The sequence below is a fragment of the Bacillus rossius genome, chromosome 2, assembly GCF_032445375.1.
Source record: "Bacillus rossius redtenbacheri isolate Brsri chromosome 2, Brsri_v3, whole genome shotgun sequence".
NCBI lineage: Eukaryota > Metazoa > Arthropoda > Insecta > Phasmatodea > Bacillidae > Bacillus > Bacillus rossius.
Genome location: NC_086331.1, coordinates 135,538,135 through 135,554,529, shown reverse-complemented (window position 1 = coordinate 135,554,529; position 16,395 = coordinate 135,538,135). Strand labels below are relative to the sequence as shown.

Genomic DNA, 16,395 nt, shown 5'->3' with positions numbered 1-16,395 from the left:
TATGTACGTATTGAAAATGTTTGAATTTACTTACATTCTATATGTAGGATTCATATTCTGTACAGGATTGACACAAAACAAAACGTAAAAAAGCAAACCATTATCTAAGAGGTAAAGTCAGTAATCTTCCTTTGACGCAATACACTAAATCGGCTTGAAGATGCAATGTTTCGCCAACACCACATAATCATAACATCGGTTGGGGTTGCATCGGCATGTTGCTCGACATAGCTGCGGCAGTGTGAGAAACATCATTCGGCGCGTTCCCTTCCTCCTCACTGTCGTCTGCATCGAGATCAGTTGACGTTCCTGCACAGCTGCTACGATATCTTCATCTGTGGCCACAGTCGTCAATGGCAAACCACTTTTCAACGCACTCTTCTGCATTTTCGCAACCTGGTACTTTTTTTTTCACTAGTTGAAGAAGTTCAAACTTTTCTTTTGCCGGGGGGAAGACCATTTGGACAAACTCTAAATCAGGCCAGAGATTTTTCCATGTCTTCTGTAAAGAATTTTTTTGTTTTTTCTCCCAAGCTTCTGCTACCCAGTAAATGACATCTTTGATGGTGATTTTCTTGAGTTTATGCAAGATTGTCAGTTCTTTGTTCTCTTCAAGCAGGCTACGAAGAAGCATTTTTCTGTAATTCTGTTTCAAAGCCTGAAAAACTCCTTGGTCCATTGGCTGCAAAATTGAAGTGACGTTTGGTGGGAGAAAAATGGCTTTCATATCACCGCAAACAAGTTGCATTTCTTCAGGATGTGACGGAGCATTGTCTATGAGTAACAAAGCACTAGGAGGCAATCCATTTTCTTTGTTAAATTGGTTTTTAAACCAGTCTTGGAAGAAGACACGATCCATCCAAGCTTTCTTTTGGTTTCTGTAAAATACAGGGAGAGTGTTCATGTTTTTAAAACAGCGTGGTTTTGCCGAAGCTTGTTTGTAGCAGAAGCGTTGCAGCAGGCTAACACAGTTAGGCGTTGTTTATCCATTTTAAACTCTGGTGCAGATTGTTCCTCTTGTGATGCAAGACTTTTGGTAGGCAATGATTTAAAGTTAAGTCCCGTCTCATCCGCATTATAAACTTGCTGTGGCGAGTAGGAAGAAATGATATCTTTGAACTCCTCAAGGTATTCAATAGCTGCTTCATTGTTCGCTGACAGTTTCTCCCTAATTATTGTAAGCTGCCTGATTCCATGTCGTTTCTTCCATCGGTCTAAGAAACCGCAACTAGCCGTAAATGATGCGTCACCATCCATGAATTGAAGAACTTTTTCTATAATCAGAGGGCCAGTAATAGGGATTCCTTTTTGTCTTTCTTGGGTAAACCATAAAATGTCCTTCGTCAAATTTTTATTTTTTTATTATTTTTTATTTATTTGTATTTGTGACATGCCCACCGACAGCTGAAACACTTTTATGGTGGGCACGAAAAAAAAAAACTAAAATACAAAATACATAAAACACAAAAAAAAAAAAAAAGCTTATAACAACACAGAAACACAAATACATAAACAAGACAAACAAAGATATAGAAATAAGAACAATAACAACTAGGTCATTAACAAAAATAAAAAACAAATACAAACATAATTAATACAGGTAAAATCAAATTATTAAATGTTAAGAGATATTGAAGGAAAAATAATATAGCTATGACAGACATAAATCAGAATATATATATAATTAAACACTGTTGGAATTCAAATATATATTATTGTAATTTGTTATAAGTCTATAAATAATATCATTATTAGTAATAAGAGTACACAGAGTAGAGCGTAAGCGGGAATTGAATTGAGGAATTCTTAAGGCAGTATTTTCAAGAAGATAAGGGCATCTGAATTTATGAATGTAACAGTTATGAACAAAAAGAGCATCAAGATAGGCCCTACGGTCTACCAGAGGTGTCCAAATGGGGCGTGGGAGATTCCTTGTAATAATTAAATCTATAACTTTATTTTGAATACTTTCGATTTTTTCAGTATCTGTTAAGTTGATACCATTCCAGATAACAGAGCCATATTCTAATTTTGATCTTATAAGTGCCATGTAAAGAGAGATAAGTGAGTCTGAGTTGGTTGCATAAGAAGTAATAAATTTTATAAGCGCTAGAGTTCTTCGTGCATAGGAATATAAGTAATCTACATGTTTATGGAAATATAGTTTTGAATCAAGGATGATACCGAGATCCTTTGTGTAGTGGGCTTGAGAGATGATAGAATTCGCTAATTTGTATGAATATTTAATCGGATGGTATTTCCTAGTGAACCATATAACCTTGGTTTTATCTTTGTTGAGTTTGACCAAGTTTCTTAGACACCAATTATTAACTTTAATAATATCTTCTTGTAATAATTCACAATCCTCTAAGGAATAAATAATTTTATAAATTTTTAGGTCATGTATTACTAAGTTGAAAATTTAAAAATTTAGCTATAATTTTTTCAAAAATTTTGGAGAACCCGTTAAGTAATGATATTGGCCTGTAGTTTGAAACGTCTAATTTTGAACCATTTTTATGAATAGGAATCATTTTTGCTATTTTCCAATTATTGGGAAATATATTCGTTTTCAGACTGGTGTTAAAAATGTGATAAAGTAGGGGTACTAAAATATGGGCACAGCCTTTAAGAATAAAATTGGGAATGCCAATTTTTCGTAACAAGACACTATAGTTTTGCTACGTTTTTCAATCATTTTTTCACTTGTAGTACAAAATTGCTCAATTTTACCTCTGTTCTTTTTCCAATCGGAAATGGTTGCTTTGCCGACACCGAATTCTTTCGATAACAGAGTGGCACTTTCACCTTTGTCAAGTCTTTTCAGCACTTCCAGTTTTTTCTTTTAATGTACCTACACGAGTTATGTTTACGCTTGCTTGTCATGATGACCAACAGCAGGGACAAGCACAGAACGTAAAAAACCACACTACACACCGCTCACAAGGGCTCACAAAACACAGGGCAAGTGCGCAGTAGCAGGTGACAGCAGTAGCATGTGATGCACTGACTGTCTGACTCATCATAGGTAGTTGGGAAGGGAAGAGGAGAAGAATGTGCATACCTGCCAACCTTTCCGATTTTCCCGGAAGTCTTCAGAATTATAACTGCTCTTTACGTTTTCCGAAATTGTCTGAATTCTTCCTATTTTTGTAATTAAAATAGCTTCGCGGTAAAAAAAAGTCGGTGTCTTCCAAATCGATTCAACATTCATGTCGATCGATGTATCGCGTGTTATGCTCATGACTATCGATTGTTTTTTTTCTCGATTACACAGTTCTACAGAGAGTACGTCGTCGCTTGTTTGTTAGACGGTTAGTTAAGATAGGTGATTTTGATTTATAATTTACGAGCTGCTATTACGTATTAAAATTTGGATTTCAAATACATTTAAACTGGCAAAATACGCTGTGGTCAACGAGTGCAACATGAAACAACTGTTTACAAATTTGTTTGCTTTGTTACGGGCTATTGCCGTTGCCTCGTTTAGGCGTTTGTGACAGGTTATGAAGCACAAACTGTCTGCATTATGTTTTCAAAGATGAGTACGAAAAAACAATATTATTACCAGACATTCCGTGATACATATAGTGCAGAGTTTCCATGCATTTTAAATTCTGACAAAGGGGAAAGGTTTGGCTTTTGTAAGATATGCAGATGCGACATCAACATATCGCATGGCGGTAAAAGTGACATCAGCGTGCACATCAAAAGTGCGAAGCATTTATCCAACGTAAAATGCCAAGAAGATGATCACAAACTTTCAAGGTTCTTTGTTAAATCTGGGGGTGCAGATCTAGACATTACGTGAGCTGAGTGTTTATTTACTTTGTTTTTGATAGAGCATAACATTCCTCTAGCGGCCGCAGATCATGCAGGTGCGCTTGTCAAAAAAATGTTCCCAGACTCGGAAATTGCCAAGAAATATGGATGTGGGCGTACCAAAACTTCTGCTATTATGAAAGAGATGGCTTCGGATGCAAAATCCGGAGTAGTGCAGTACTTAAAAAGTGGGCCGTTTTCAGTCGCAACTGATGGTAGCAATGATACTAGTTTTAATTTTGTATCCTATTGTAGTTACGTTTTATGATGAAGCACAGCATAAAATTGTAAATGTTGTTCTTTCCATTCCTGTTCTGGAAGGTGACTGCACCGGATGGAATATTGGTAATTTAGTGCTTTCCCAATTTGAATGTAATGGTATTCCCAATGTAATGGTATTCCCATTGAACACTGCATTGCATTTTGCTCAGACAATGCAGCTGTTATGATAGGGCATAAACATGGTGTCGCAGCAGTGTTGAAGGAAAAACACCCTGGGCTTATTGAGATTGGCTGTGTTTGTCATCTAATAAACTTAGCTGCAGAAAAAGCTGCATCTTCTCTGTCAGTAAAAGTCTATGACATTCTTGTAGACATTTTTTATTATTTGGAGAAGCGTTCCAAGAGAAAAGGTTACACAAGTTTCAAGATCTGCACGATACAGAAGCCAAGAAAATTCTGAAACATGTGTGTTCAAGATGGCTTTCTCTTAGAAAAAGTTTGTTGAGGGTTTTTGAGCAATGGCAACCATTACTTAGCTTTTTTAAGGCAGAGGTATTAAATCAGAAACAATCTGTGTGTCTAACCTCTAACAAAATTCCTAAGCTTCAACAGTCATCCTGTGCAAGCTCAAGTGGAGCCCATCAAAGCCTAGATAAAGAGACAGAGAAGAAAAGGAAACCAAGTTCTGTTTCCTTTACCAGCCATAAAAAAGTTGTTTCACCTTCGGCAAAAAATGATGTTCCTATTCTGAAGAATGAAAGTCCTTTTATGAATTGAGAAGAAAAACTATTTATGTTTTTTTCTTATGATCTCAATAAAGCACTGTGTGCATTTCTCCTAAGTGTTGTGCCATCATTTGAAAAACTGAATGTCATTCTTCAATCATCACCACCTCATATTCACATTTTAAGAGAACTGTTGTTTGATTTTTTAAGAGAATTTATTTCAAACTTTGTAAAACTAAGAACTGTAAATAGTTGCTCATTACTTGAACTTGACTACCATAGTGTCCAGAATCAAAAATATGACGATTTAGTTATTGGATGTCAAGCATCTAGAATTGCACGAACACTTGATGAAAAGGAAAAACAGCTTTTTTTTTGCAGCTGTTAGGAACTACTTTGTTACAGCTTGTGACTACATTGTTAATAAATTCCCCATCAGAAATGCAGTTGTTGAAGAATGCAGAAGTGGCAAGAATGAATAATATTCAAGATTCCAGCTTTTCATCCGTTCACTATTTTGTGGATTTGTTTCCTTTTATTCTTCCTGTTCAAGAAGGCGAATCAAGACATGCAGCTATGGATAAAGTGACAAAACAATTCTCAGCTCTTCAGATTGATGATATTTCGGGCATTGTTGCCACGGAAGAGAGTGAAGATGTGAAATGGGCTAAGTTAGCCAAAATTCGTGGAGTTGATGGTATTTAGAAATATGATAAAATTTGTATAATAATGCTGTCAATACTTTCCATTCCACACAGCAATGCGGAATGTGAAAGGATTTTCAGTTTGGTGAAAAAGAACAGAACACAGTTCAGATCCTCCATGTCCAGTGACACTTTAGAATCCCTTTCAATATTAAAGACAAGAAAATCAAATTTGTGTTATGAACAAAATTTTAGTTCTGAGTTCTTAAAGATAGCAAAGAAGGCAATAGTTGTTTCTTTAAAGCCACAGTGCTCCAGTGCTCCAAATTAGCTAAGCATTTATTTTTTTCTTCTTATAATCCACATTGTTTGACTATGTTATATTAATTTTCTGGCAAAATTCTTATTGGAAGCCAAGATAGATTCTGTGAGTTGTATTCTTGTGTGAAATATTGTGCTGATCTTCAAGTATCACAGTCAACAGGTAACAACACACAAATATTTTTTAATGTAGCTATAGCTTATTTGATAGTGGGTGATTTGTGTAATTTAGTTGTATTTTAGCAGTACAAGTCTGCATTATAGTCATATAGGTAATTTTTTTGTCAAAATTTGTAATTTTATTTGTGTTTAATAATCTTCCTAATTCAGATTTTCATAGGTTGGCAGGTATGAATGTGTAAGCCTATGCGGGAAGGAGGATGGGGGCTTTGTTTACTCTGGTTGAAGGTCACTGCCCTTCCACTAATGCACACTCACAAACCACCCTTCATTTCGACCTAATGTTATCACGTAATGTAGGCTGTTGGATTTGTTTAACTCGGAATATTTGAAATTGCAGTTTAGGCTACGTGAGTAATTAAAAATATTATATGTTACTAAATATGTACCCTAAATAATAAAGGTGTATTTTTCGTCTGACCTTTCATACATATTTGACATATCAGACACTAAATACGCCTCAAGACAATATATGGCATATGACAAAATTCCGCCTAATCCGAATTTTCGCTAGTCCGAACAGGGTTCGGTCCCATTTAGTTCGAATTAGCGGGATTCTACTGTATTTTATTCTGTTGCTTTCTCAGTTTTTAATGTCTGTGTATATTTTTATTAAATAGAAATGTTCATCTTAGACATGTATGATGAAAACTAAAGTTCCGGCCAAGGTTTATTCACTTGATAGCTTTGATATTTTTATAAACCCCCTTCCTCGTGATAAAAAGTATACATTAAATTTTGTGTCATCTAGATGAATTATTAAGAAAGTTTCTATTAGTACTGTTTAGATGATAATTAAATGACAAAAGTGGTGTATTAAGTTAATAGAATAATATTAATACACTGAGCAGGATTTAATACATAAATATCTATGAAATATCGAGGCAATGAAGTTCTTCGATGGGAAAAAAATTTCTTTACATTTAAATAGCTTTGGAGATTTAATGATTTCTTTTTAGTTGGATAAATAAATTCCTAAATTACTTTTACGTTGTGATTATTGTTAAGAACTATTATTATGTCTTAAGTACTCTACAACATGCATTTGTTCACCTTTTATGATCTATTGCAACAAATCACTTTACAGGGTAAATAATCACAGCCTGGTCATCATTGCACTCTCATTCATTGCATTAACTTCTGTAACATACAATTATTTTACAAAGTAAGATAAATAAGTTTACTTACATAAACAATTCATCCAAACCACATGTAAAATTTTTTTAGTTACAGCTTCAATGCATTTTCAGCAATGTTATTTTGTTTATTACATTCCTTTTGGTCTTCAATCATTAAAACAGTAATATTCATTAGTTACCTATTTATGTATTTTTCATGTAAACATAGTTTATAGTAAAATAATGTCAGTGACATAAAAAATATATATAGGAAAATTTCAAATAAATGCTGCATTTTAAAAATACAAGATAAAATTTTAATAAAAAAAGTTATAATAAAAAGTTCAGTTTTCATCTATATAAATTTGTCAGTGTAAAAGTCCTTGAAGCATGGGTGTGCACAGAGGCCGTGAACAGTAGCGTAGCTAGGATTTATGTTTGGGAGGGGGCCCACAATTTGCTATTCACCCATCCCCTCCAATAAAGCAGGGGGTCCGGAAAAATTTGGATTTGAAGGTGCAATATGAGGTTATTCTAGCAGTTTTCTTGGCCTAATTGTAAAAAAAAAACTTTTTAAATCTTTTATGGAGGAAAGATTTTAACACCAAGTTTGATAAATTTAAAAAAAGAGAATATTTTAATCATGTGAGCTGTGGCTTTTATGTGTAGATCTTTAAGTATAGATTTTTTTTTTTTTTTTTTTTTTAAAGTCAGCCTGCCCTGCGTATTTTTAAACCTGAAAACCTGACAAGATACAAAACTACTAGAACTGTTTCTGGATGTTTTTCGTTCGATTTAAAGAAAATCATAGTTACAGCTTAAGGAAATTTTAGCAAAAGTGTTTTTTTTTTCTTCTAAGGTTAGAAATTAACCTCATTTCATGACAATTGTAAGATTTTATATATATATATATATATATACACATACATAATTCACTTGTTCTTCAATATTGTTCACGAAATATATTAAATTGTAAGTATCTTAAGCTTAAGAAAAATCATGATTATTTCTTAAAAATTCTAATATCATTATAATAACACTTACAATTAACTATAAAATAATGAAAATAATGATAAAGTGGACACTTTTTTATCTTCTAGCGAATCTGAATTGCTGGAATATAATAATTTCATGTTTCGTATAGCAGTTTAAAAACATTGAAAACATTACTGATTGAATATTACATAAAAATATTATTTTGAAATATATAACAAATATATATTTATGGCCTGTGGTATAGTTAACAATGAAACAATTTAAAATGAAGTAACCTCTAATTTTGAAACCTAACACAAAATTACAAAACAAATAGCAAAATTCAGTTCACAAAATAAGATGCACTCCTTAACTACCATAGCAGACATTACGTATATGTACAGGATTTTTTTCATTAAAAAATATATTTTATACTAAAACAAACTCAAGATAATGGCAGTCATCTAGAATTCTGTCCATATTGTTTAACAATGTCTTCTACGTGTACTTTTACATCTCTATGAACTGTCATTAAAGTTAGTGCAGTAAGTCTTTCTTCGCCAGTTTTGTTTCGCAGACAAGTTTTGAGTCTCTTAGTGGAAAAACTTCTCTCAACAGAAGCTGTTGTAACTGGAAAAACAGCTAACAGTTCTTCAGAAGAACTGCCATGTTAGGAAAAGAGTCATTGTCGATTATTTTTAGCACTTCACAGACAGTCATGACTTTTGTTGCTTGTGTTTGGTGTTCCCTCCATCTCATCTTCCACAATCTCCATCCCGCTTCCAAAATAGATTTGTTGCTATCTTTAAGGTCATCTTTGTAGAATTCAATAACTTTCTCGATGTCAGTGAACTGTTTTTTCACTGCATTTTGTGGTAGAATACACTCCAGGCCCAGTAAAATACTTTTGTGCTTAGAAAACTTTTCTTTCAAATTCATCAATATTTCATCAAGGTATGGTACGAAAACTACTCGCCTATAATACTCCTCAGGTGTGCTTGCTTCTAAGTTGTTTCGGAATCGCTGAGTTCCTACCCTTCGTGGAATTGCTGGTAAAACACCAACTTTCGAAGCCTTATCTTGGGCATCGTTGTAAACCACAGCGAATTAATTTTCACAATTCTCCCTTATTTCTGCTATCATTTTTTCCACGTGTTCAATTTTGGCCACGGCTGAAACCAGATCCAAGCGCTCTCGTTGTAAGAACTGCGACAAGAGGTATGTTATCGACAACATTTTTGACATGACTAGTAGCGTAACAATGAATTGAAAAGAGCACAAATTTGAGTGTAGCCCGATTGCTTTTGTTTTTGCTGTCAAGTCACCTTGTCCTCTTTCTATCAACAGTTCCAAGGCTTGGACGATAGACAAAAATGACTCGGAAAATACAGCAACACAGTCGTGCCTTTCAACCCATTGTGTATCATTATAGTTGTGAACAACACTATTCAGTATCCCTGCAACTTCCAGCCCTTCCTTCAATATCTTAGTCCGCTGTGCCGAACCTCTGAAAAATAAGGCTACTTCTGATACCGTGAAAAAACAGTTGCGAATAACGTCTGTTTTTGCAGCATAATTTAGACACAAGTTAAGAACATGAGACGAACAATGAGTGCACAGAGCTTTTGGGCAATCTTTCCTAATTATAGCTTGGACTCCATTAAGGTGCCCACTCATGGCTCCAGCACCATCATACCCTTGTCCACGTAGGTTTGTCATTTCTAAACCGAGTTTTAGTAGTTCTGTTTTTATAGTAGATGCTATTCCAGCCCCAGTGACATCATACACAGGAACGAATGTCAGAAAATCCTCTCTAATATCAATCAAGTCTATGGCCACATACCTGACACATAGAGAAAACTGTTCAACATGGCTGATATCTGTAGTTTCGTCTCCCAATACAGTGAAAAACTTAGCCTTTTTAATTATTTCTACAACAGTTTCCTGAATTTGCTTCCTGATCAAACTAAGCAGTTCATTTTGAACTGTGGGACTGATGTACATCGCATTTCCTTGTCCACTGTTTAAGTGTTCATTCAGAAGCAAATCTCCTGCTCTTGCTTGAAGGCGGAGTAGTGCTCGGAAATTTCCATCATTGTTGGTAGGCTCTTCAACAGTTATCCGCCCAGAATCTCGATGCCCACGTAGAGGTATTTCTTGCCTCCCGCAAAAAATAAGAGTTTCGACAATGGTTGATATAATTTTCCTGTTTCGTTCTGCATCAGTTTTGACTTTCTGTGAAAGAAGTTCACTGACATCAGCTTGCTTGCAGTCATAAATTTCCAAAAAAAATTTGGCTGCTATTTCTGAATTTAAGTGGTACTTGGTTTGTGCATGTTTTTCAAAAGTTTCGAGAGCATCCTTCCACTTATTAAATGGTTTACTCACCAGACTAGAAGGAGCCTCGTGAGAGCCATTACCAACATCACAAGGGCAAAATAAAACACAGGTTTTACAAAATGCTCTACTTAGCTTTTCAGAGTATGATAACCAAGAAAATCTTTGGAACCATTTGATTTGGAAAGTCCGTTTTTTTGAACCTATAGTTTGCACATAACACTTATGAGTTTCCGATGGTTGCCATGGCCTTCTCTTTTTCTGCATCTGTATTGTTTGCCTTCCCTACATACAACCCTATGTCATTATAGGCACAACATTCCTTTGAAATCACAGAATTGCTCTGAACTCCTATCTGGGTCATACATGTACCATTGCCTGGAGTATAAGCTGGTTGAGTTGGCAGAAGCGTGGCAACGTAACTATTGACCATATCATGAGTAGGATCCAGATCCAAGGGAGTTTATTTGTCTTGGCACTCCTATTTTCAGCATTTGGAGATTGATGTTTTCAGCATTCGGAGATTGATGATGGGGTTCCTAAGAAACAGTAAGGTGTAATTTACTGTATAATAATTTTACCATTACATTTCGTACCACAAGTCAACACAAATTTTATGATTTTTTTTACCATTTTGATAAATAATATGTTAGTACAAAAAAATTCAAAGTAATACATCTCCCGAACTTCGTAATGCGGCTTAGATCTGGCAACAACGCACGGCATAAGCCTTGTACTTGTACTAAGGTTGGGACGTCACAATTTCAAATAAATCAATAAGAATTTTCTTACTACTTATTAATCCTAAATTGTGATCCCTAGTAAAATATGTATGGCACAAAGAAGTTACATCGTCGTCCCTTACTTAATTTTCAATAAAAAAAAAACATAAGCGAAATAGCTATTTTTTTTCTAGAGTAGACTGCAGCTTAAGGGCACCGTCTTGTCGGGGTAAATGTATGTTGGTGAGGCGGGATGATGATGGCGCCCTTAAGGCATGCGATAATGATACTCAATCATTAAAAAGAATGATCGTATTTAAGTATTGTACATTTGCTCAAAAAGTTTTTCTCAGTTTTCACCATCAAATAAATAAACATGTTAACAACACACAAGCAGTATACTTAGAAACGAAAAACATACCACCAAAGGAGCTGATAGTTTTGGTTTTTTTTACCAAGAATTTTTCCATCTTCTGCGCTTTTCATTCGATTGCGAACTCACAACTCACAAATTCTTAACCATACGCATTACACACTGCACAGGATTGAACAGTCTTTCCGAACAGAATGCTAGAACTTGACTGCTGCTAGCTGCATTGTTGTAAGGACCAAACGGGTGTCGCCCTGGTCGGCGGAGGAAGGCGTTTTACGGCCATGAGTAATGGGGGTTTTCAGCCTGAATACCCGACCTTAGCCCTCTCTGTGGGGGGAGGGAAGCCTCTGCCCTTTGTTTGGGTGAATCGTAGCTTAGCTTGACCGACCTTCCAGACATCTACTTCAAGAGTTTTACACGTTGCAGTGGCCAGTGATTTTAGCTAGTGAATTCACCGACTTTTTTTCCCTTGGGGGGGGGGGGGGGTGGCGGCCCCCCCTAGGCCTCCCCCCTCGCTACGCCACTGGCCGTGAACATCCATCTCGTATCTCGTCTTCATTTAGGTTGCCTTGTGGTGTGCTTGCAAACCCAATACTGTTGTTTAGCTTTCTTTTTGATGATGTAGAGGCAACTGCCTTGGTAAATGATGATCTAATAGCCATAATGGGTCTTGTTTAGGCACTGTGTAATGCTGCCCTACTTTGGTAAAAGTTTGTGGTTTTGAATCCTCAACAAACAACTAACAAGATTTGTCCAAAACACCAATTTATTATTTGCTCTTTTTTTTTTTTTTTTTTCATTTTCTCTTAAAAAATAATGAAGGAATTCAGTATATACTAAAAAACAAAATGAAAATAAAAAAAACATCTTGTACCATTTCACACTTTTCCAACAGCTGTTATTGAAACTGACTTGCATATCTGCCTTGTCAACAGATCCATACAATTGTTGTACTCAATAATACATGCAGACTTTTATTTGTACTCTAGTAAATTGGTCTAGTTTTAATGTTGCCTTCATTTTTTGTTTGTGTATTGAAGACAATGTACACACAACTTGTTTTTCATGTAATTTTTCAGCAAGTTTCCAGTTATATGTTGCACTGCACACTCACCTTTTGAAACCCATTTTGGAAACTGGCACATTTTTCCTGTTCTGTCTTACAGTTCTGCAAGTGCCAGTATGGTTTTCGTAAAGAAACTCAAGAATGAGACCTGTATTCCAATGGATGCAAAATATATTTTACAACAGAACCAGATAAACCTTAGAGACATTCAATGTCAATATTGTTATAATTGCCTGTTTACACAATGAAATCTTGAACCTAGCCCTTTTGCAGTCACAAAGAACAAAGAGTTTCACTTCAAACCTATATCGTTTACTTGGAATATATTGCAGAAATTACAGTGCCTTTTCCATTGAATAATCATTTTATTGATGCACATGTTCTGATAAGGTGTGAAAAGTGTTTCGAATAAAACTCCTAGTGTTTTAGTTACAGCACTTATTTATAAATCCTATAGTTTATTTGGACTGCATTGTCGAAAAAATGAAGCAGTTATAACAACAGACAAAATCTATCAATTGAAAATATATTTTTGAATATTGGAGTAGAAATCATGAGATCGGTAAATAAGTAAGTAGTATTTAAGTCTATTTTAAGATGTGTGTGCCACTAGCATTACAATAGCGTGAAGCATCCAGAGAATGAACAGTGTTCTGTGTACACTCCAGTCATCTCGCCCAGCAGGATCTACAGTGACAAACACAAAGAAGCTGCAGTCAATCTTGTTTAATTAAATGATATGCATAACTTTTGCAACATCAATATTTATTACAATAACTCATGCCCTCAGGCTGGAACCAACATCTGTCTGCAACAAGAAGTTGCATATGTATAACTAGAAAAAAGAAAAACATACAATAAGTAGTATGATTTATTCCCTTAGCAAATGAATGCATTATTAAATTACAGAAAAAAACACGTATTAAATCTTTAGTTTAAGCGAATGTGGTGTTAATACTGCATGCATTCGTAAAAAAGCCTGATCCAAAAATGGGTAACATTACTCATAGAATGCAACCATACACAAACTGACGAGCAACTACATGAGGGGATCACAAATAAACTAACATGAATTACAGCGATTAACTAGTGATCCAATAAGCGTGATCATACATAGCAAATTACACTAAACGAAACTATTACATGAAATACAGGAATAAGTAATGATACATGTTCAAATACAAAGGTTGACCCAGGGAGCACAGGCAAAGTTTAAGGCTAGGATCAAACCATTAAGTAAGTAAAAAAGACAAATCGGCAAACTGGGTTTTTATCCCTATTCAAGGACACCAATTAAGCATCCAACTCACAGACGTCAATCTTCGGGGCTAATCATGGCGCGGCTGACTTCTCAAACAAGTAAAAATCAAGTACAAGAAAGCACCAAACTAAATTTGGCAAGGTGGAATTGAGACCAAATTTGGACTTACTAGAGAAGTTCTACAAAGATAAGTTACATGGCACCGCTACTGGGTGCCTAGCTAAACATGTGCTCATGATTAATCCCAGATGCACCACACCACCTTTCCTTATCAAGTTCTAGGATGTCTACATATCCCGGAAGTCACGAAAGTCAAGGACTTTTCACCAAAAACATGAAAGTGTCCCGAAATAAATCATAATGGTTTTAAAAGTCACCAAAATTTAATTGATTATCCATAATTATTACTGATTTAGAGTACTTTGAGAATTACGGAGTATTATTTATTTATTCATCTAAGAAACAGAGAAATTCACTATCATGTTACAGTAAATCTTGCTCATGTGCTGGTTAGCTGTGGCTGCATGTATTAAACAATAACTCTGGTTTACTCTGTGGTTGTGGTACTGAAAAGTGGGTGTTTAAACCACATATTGAAGACACTTACTATTAACTTTAATTATTCACATACGAGAGCTGGGGTGTAATGGAAGGATTCACAGTGTGACTAAGTCATTCATTTATATAATTTTTGGCAAACTAAAACACTGTCACAAGACATATGATAACATAAATAATTTAGGGCCCCCTTAGGATTAAAGTATGACACATCAAATTTAAACCTATGAGGAAAAATATGATTCAGTCTTTACAAAAGTAAGTTTAGACCAGACTTTAAATAATGATTAGTCCAAGTCTTGAATCATTAGCTAGCTCAGGGTATGGTGCAACGTTCCTATTAACAAGTTTTGAATATGCAGTCTTTTCACCTGTCTTTACTATCATTTCTTAGTTCATGTGCAATTTTAATACTCGAATTGACACACAATATTTTATCTTGCCTATCAAATGTGGATTGGGGAAGTGTTTGATCCGAGAATACAATCTAATTGAGGATCATACTGCACCTTACCTGGCAGTCCACGCAACTGCCGCCGGGCCTCCACCATCTTCAGTAGCTGCTGGTCGCTGAATTCATGCACCACTTCCTCTAGCATTGTTTTCGCTGCCGTGTCGGTTTTTGGCAAACTAAAACACTGTACATTACTCGTTAGTCCACTCGGCCGCCTCCTTTAACGGCAAGCTTACCGCCAACTGTCATCAGGACTGACCTTTTCAACACCACATCTCAGTCATCACATACCAAATGCCAATAGTTAAGGCCATATTACCTGCCAGAAAGCCTAGTATATGCCTGGCTACAATGTTCTAGGCACGACTGTACTGTCCCTAATGCCTTCCCTCTTCCTCCCCTTCTTACACCAACACATACCCTTCCCGAGCCTACCTGAAGTGATTTCCGGAACTGAGCTGAAAGCTGCAAAGCGAAACCGAGAAAATAGGACCGTTATCACATATCTGATAAAGAGTTGTTAGCCTTGCATTGACACTTCCACTGCAAATTTCAACTGAATGACCACATCGCACAGGGCAGCCACCTTATATATCGGCCATCAAATTACCACTGTACGAAATTCAAATGATCAACATTAAAAATATGGGTTATTTCCTAATTCTGAATGAAACTTTTTAAAAAGGTAAAATAGCACTTCTTTATGCCGAAGCGAATCGTCACAAGAAAGAGAGATACAGCAAAAATAAGATGTACTTAGATTTCTCCAGTCCAACAAGTATACTTTATTCTTGTTCACTCACGAACTCACGGCAAATTTTCACAAAAACTTGTTAAGATATGAAATAAATATTGTGCAGGGTATCTCAATCATGGAACTAAAGAAAAAAAAAAGGCAAAACAATTAATACAATAAAATTAATGTCACCCTGGATACTGTGTTGCAGCAAAGATGAACAAGGAAAAAATTTGACATTTAAAAAATACTAAGAATGTTTGTTTGCGGTAAACTGCCTTAGATGTCCTACTTTTCAGAAAATATTTATTATTCTGAAAATGATTGTAAAATCTGTTTTTGTAGAAGCATTAGGGAAGGGGGGGGGGGGACCCCTCGGTAAAAAAAGCTTTATAGCGAGACAAAGATATGCGAAGGAAAGAGGTCTAATTTTTAACGTAGTCCACGTATAACTTTAACATACCTACCGCATTTTTATTGCCAGCCCAGAAAACTGATTAAATGCGATGGTGATTTAGAAAAAAATTGAAACATAAGCTTGCTTGTAAAAGTGTATATATTTAAGCATTTAATCATGAAAAATTTCCAGATAAATTTATTTACAAAAAAACACCCTTCATTTATATCAATATACTGTGAGCCAAAATTAACATAAAAACCCATTGTAAAATTGTTTTCATATGAATAAATATTTTATGGCAAACAGTATAAATACACGTTTCAGTACATATAAGATTCTTAAGTTTTTTTAATATTTCAGGATGCGCAAGATTTTCAATTTGTGAGAACTCACAAACTCAAAGTAATGGATACACAGTACATTATATATTTATTGGTAACTAGTTGCCAAACAATTTTTTGTAGACAAGCATAGTTTCCTA

The 16,395-nt window shown here is 35.2% G+C and overlaps 1 protein-coding gene across 7 annotated transcripts in view; it reads left to right on the top strand.

Moving 5' to 3' along the window:
- The window catches only part of LOC134529879 (FYVE, RhoGEF and PH domain-containing protein 6-like), an 85,380-nt gene that overhangs the window by 33,937 nt on the left and 35,048 nt on the right, over positions 1-16,395 (top strand). The gene's annotated exons all lie outside the window — the stretch shown is intronic.